This window comes from Schistocerca piceifrons, unplaced genomic scaffold (assembly GCF_021461385.2).
Source record: "Schistocerca piceifrons isolate TAMUIC-IGC-003096 unplaced genomic scaffold, iqSchPice1.1 HiC_scaffold_961, whole genome shotgun sequence".
NCBI classification, from domain to species: Eukaryota; Metazoa; Arthropoda; class Insecta; order Orthoptera; family Acrididae; genus Schistocerca; species Schistocerca piceifrons.
In genome coordinates, this window is record NW_025729236.1 from 1,970,001 (window position 1) to 1,975,000 (window position 5,000).

At 54.0% G+C, this 5,000-nt stretch overlaps 1 non-coding gene across 1 annotated transcript in view; it reads right to left on the reverse strand.

Annotated features, from left to right (window-relative positions):
* The window catches only part of LOC124774222, a 1,909-nt gene extending 14 nt beyond the window's left edge, over positions 1–1,895 (reverse strand). Inside the window, exon 1 of the ribosomal RNA XR_007015212.1 lies at positions 1–1,895. This exon is cut by the window's left edge and continues 14 nt beyond it. This is a non-coding gene — a ribosomal RNA (small subunit ribosomal RNA).
* Between the last annotated feature and the right edge of the window lie 3,105 nt (positions 1,896–5,000).

The following is a 5,000-nucleotide window of genomic DNA, read 5'->3' on the forward strand; positions in this document are numbered from 1 at the left end:
CAGGTTCACCTACGGAAACCTTGTTACGACTTTTACTTCCTCTAAATGATCAAGTTTGGTCATCTTTCCGGTAGCATCGGCAACGACAGAGTCAATGCCGCGTACCAGTCCGAAGACCTCACTAAATCATTCAATCGGTAGTAGCGACGGGCGGTGTGTACAAAGGGCAGGGACGTAATCAACGCGAGCTTATGACTCGCGCTTACTGGGAATTCCTCGTTCATGGGGAACAATTGCAAGCCCCAATCCCTAGCACGAAGGAGGTTCAGCGGGTTACCCCGACCTTTCGGCCTAGGAAGACACGCTGATTCCTTCAGTGTAGCGCGCGTGCGGCCCAGAACATCTAAGGGCATCACAGACCTGTTATTGCTCAATCTCGTGCGGCTAGAAGCCGCCTGTCCCTCTAAGAAGAAAAGTAATCGCTGACAGCACGAAGGATGTCACGCGACTAGTTAGCAGGCTAGAGTCTCGTTCGTTATCGGAATTAACCAGACAAATCGCTCCACCAACTAAGAACGGCCATGCACCACCACCCACCGAATCAAGAAAGAGCTATCAATCTGTCAATCCTTCCGGTGTCCGGGCCTGGTGAGGTTTCCCGTGTTGAGTCAAATTAAGCCGCAGGCTCCACTCCTGGTGGTGCCCTTCCGTCAATTCCTTTAAGTTTCAGCTTTGCAACCATACTTCCCCCGGAACCCAAAAGCTTTGGTTTCCCGGAGGCTGCCCGCCGAGTCATCGGAGGAACTGCGGCGGATCGCTGGCTGGCATCGTTTATGGTTAGAACTAGGGCGGTATCTGATCGCCTTCGAACCTCTAACTTTCGTTCTTGATTAATGAAAACATACTTGGCAAATGCTTTCGCTTCTGTTCGTCTTGCGACGATCCAAGAATTTCACCTCTAACGTCGCAATACGAATGCCCCCGCCTGTCCCTATTAATCATTACCTCGGGTTCCGAAAACCAACAAAATAGAACCGAGGTCCTATTCCATTATTCCATGCACACAGTATTCAGGCGGGCTTGCCTGCTTTAAGCACTCTAATTTGTTCAAAGTAAACGTGCCGGCCCACCGAGACACTCAATAAAGAGCACCCTGGTAGGATTTCAACGGGGTCCGCCTCGGGACGCACGAGCACGCACGGGGCGGTCGCACGCCTTCGGCTCGCCCCACCGGCAGGACGTCCCACGATACATGCCAGTTAAACACCGACGGGCGGTGAACCAACAGCGTGGGACACAAATCCAACTACGAGCTTTTTAACCGCAACAACTTTAATATACGCTATTGGAGCTGGAATTACCGCGGCTGCTGGCACCAGACTTGCCCTCCAATAGATACTCGTTAAAGGATTTAAAGTGTACTCATTCCGATTACGGGGCCTCGGATGAGTCCCGTATCGTTATTTTTCGTCACTACCTCCCCGTGCCGGGAGTGGGTAATTTGCGCGCCTGCTGCCTTCCTTGGATGTGGTAGCCGTTTCTCAGGCTCCCTCTCCGGAATCGAACCCTGATTCCCCGTTACCCGTTACAACCATGGTAGGCGCAGAACCTACCATCGACAGTTGATAAGGCAGACATTTGAAAGATGCGTCGCCGGTACGAGGACCGTGCGATCAGCCCAAAGTTATTCAGAGTCACCAAGGCAAACGGACCGGACGAGCCGACCGATTGGTTTTGATCTAATAAAAGCGTCCCTTCCATCTCTGGTCGGGACTCTGTTTGCATGTATTAGCTCTAGAATTACCACAGTTATCCAAGTAACGTGGGTACGATCTAAGGAACCATAACTGATTTAATGAGCCATTCGCGGTTTCACCTTAATGCGGCTTGTACTGAGACATGCATGGCTTAATCTTTGAGACAAGCATATGACTACTGGCAGGATCAACCAGGGAGCTGCGTCAACTAGAGCTGAGCAGCCGGCCGCCCGGGAGTGTGTCCCGGGGGCCCGCGCGAACACGCAAGCGTCCGCTCAATCATTCTGCAAACAGGAGGAGGCTGAGCTCCCCTGCACAATACACCTCGAAACCCTCTCAGGTCCCGGCGGCGCGCAGCGCCGTCCCAAGTACTTGGTCGGGTTCGAGAGAGGCGCAATCGCCCGGAGTTAGGCGAGTAGACGCTTTCGGTGCGACCACCCGTGCTCCCAACTGAGCTTGCCGCTGCCGACAGAGGCCCGGGAGCGTGCTGTCGTGGCATTGCCGGCGGGAGACAACACGCGCCACCTACGGTGACCGGCAGCTCCAACGCCAGCGCCACAGAAGGACAAAAGCCCCACTTGGGTGCCGAAGCGAACTCTCCCAGCACAGCGCACGCGCCAACACATCCGCACAGCTGCGATACAAACCACCAGCGAGAACCGCTGGGGCGACCGAGCAGCAGACGGCGTCGCGGCGCCGAGCGCCGGGCGGCAGCGCATCCTCAACGCACACAGTCCTCAATCGGACCAGCACACTGAAGATGTCCACCGCGCTTCGCACCGGGCCCGCGAGGACCTACTTTGGCCGCACGGCGCCGCGCGCAGGGTGCGCCGGCGCGCAGCTGCGACGCCTGCCGCGTCCGTCGGCCGGCGCGCCTGCCACTGGCCGCCCCCACCAGCCGGCTGTAGCGCGTGCGCCCACGCACCGCGCGGCCAGCACGCCGGGAGGCGCCCCCTCACCGGCCGGGGACGGTCCCACCCAGCCACCGCCGCGTATCGCTTCACACCCAGATGCCGTTCAGTTTCATCGGCATGGTGGGTATCGCTGGAACAACCGGTTAGTACCTCAACCTATCGTCGCCATCACCGATTCACCCCTAGCGAGAACAACCGCACCACAACGGGTTACCATTTCTTCATTTGCGTAACTTCACCAGCAAACGTAGGCGTCCATCGCCATTAGCAACTTCAACGATTATTGCATGCCTGTGTCAGGTGTCACGCCACACTACGTCTGCCCACATACACGCAACAAAATGTGCACGCCTAGACAATACGTGGAAGGTGGCCCCCGTACGTATGCGATGTCCATTGCTCGAACGACTGTCAACCGGCCTCTGTAGCATGTCGCAGATATGGAACGCGGTGCACCATGCTATCACGGTGTTTGAGGAGAGACGACTAGGTCCGAATACATCAACACACAGCTCATGCTGATCGCCATCCACGGCGTCCGTTCCTCCCACACGTCTCTATGGCGTACCACACTGCAATCCAGCTCTCATAGGGAGACGACACGTAGCTGCGTGCACAATATTTGCACTGTATGGTCCGCCGTTTTTGGGCGCAGTCGTTGTACGGTCACACATGTGCCACGATGTATCATTCAGTACATAAGGACGAATGTGCAGTACAGATTGTGGTTTATGCGTACGACATCAGCGGACAGTTGACACAGGCCGCACCACAACGTAGCCTGAGTACGTCGCATGCGAAGGGCATTGAACATGCAAACTTCTCACCAACCAGCTTGCGAAGGCAGGGGGCAAGGTGGGGACGTGGGGAGGGGTGGGGGGGGGGGCGGCATGTACGTCCTGCTGCCATCCACATAACAGTGTACAGCAGGAGCATGTGGAAAGTCAGCAAGACTTGCAAGGTGTTTAACATGAAGCGATACACAGGGGAGCGGGCAGTGCGAGTAGCGAACTATATTGCGAGGGTTGCGGGTGGGCAACACTACACTAATTGAACGAGTCGTATAACAATTACAGAGCAGGTTTAGGCGACAACGTGGGTTACGTTAAGGCACAACGTGGGTTACGTTAAGGCACAACGTGGGTTACGTTAAGGCACAACGTGGGTTACGTTAAGGCACAACGTGGGTTACGTTAAGGCACAACGTGGGTGACGTTAAGGCACAACGTGGGTTACGTTAAGGCACAACGTGGGTTACGTTAAGGCACAACGTGGGTTACGTTAAGGCACAACGTGGGTTACGTTAAGGCACAACATGGGTTACGTTAAGGCACAACATGGGTTACGTTAGGGCACAACATGGGTTACGTTAGGGCACAACATGGGTTAGGTTAGGGGACAACATGGGTTAGGTTAGGGGACAACATGGGTTAGGTTAGGGGACAACATGGGTTAGGTTAGGGGACAACATGGGTTAGGTTAGGGGACAACATGGGTTAGGTTAGGGGACAACATGGGTTAGGTTAGGGGACAACGTGGGTTAGGTTAGGGGACAACGTGGGTTAGGTTAGGGGACAACGTGGGTTAGGTTAGGGGACAACGTGGGTTAGGTTAAGGCACAACGTGGGTTAGGTTAAGGCACAACGTGGGTTACGTTAAGGCACAACGTGGGTTACGTTAAGGCACAACGTGGGTTACGTTAAGGCACAACGTGGGTTACGTTAAGGCACAACGTGGGTTACGTTAAGGCACAACGTGGGTTACGTTAAGGCACAACGTGGGTTACGTTAAGGCACAACGTGGGTTACGTTAAGGCACAACGTGGGTTACGTTAAGGCACAACGTGGGTTACGTTAAGGCACAACGTGGGTTACGTTAAGGCACAACGTGGGTTAGGTTAAGGCACAACATGGGTTACGTTAAGGCACAACATGGGTTACGTTAAGGCACAACATGGGTTAGGTTAAGGCACAACATGGGTTAGGTTAAGGCACAACATGGGTTAGGTTAAGGTACAACATGGGTTAGGTTAAGGTACAACATGGGTTAGGTTAGGGTACAACATGGGTTAGGTTAAGGTACAACATAGGTTAGGTTAAGGTACAACATAGGTTAGGTTAAGGTACAACATGGGTTAGGTTAGGGTACAACATGGGTTAGGTTAAGGTACAACATAGGTTAGGTTAGGTTAGGTTAGGTTACACGTTGTTGTAAGGAAAGGTGTAGGGGGGGGGCGGGGGCGGCAGGTTCGTTGATAGTGATTATAGTAAGTGAATGCTTGTGACATGATCAGATTTGTCACGTCAGGATGCACCTTTGGCTTATTAGAGGCGGCGCTCCAATTCTATGCTTGTGTGAGACCTGTGTCTTTGACTCATGTCATTGTTTG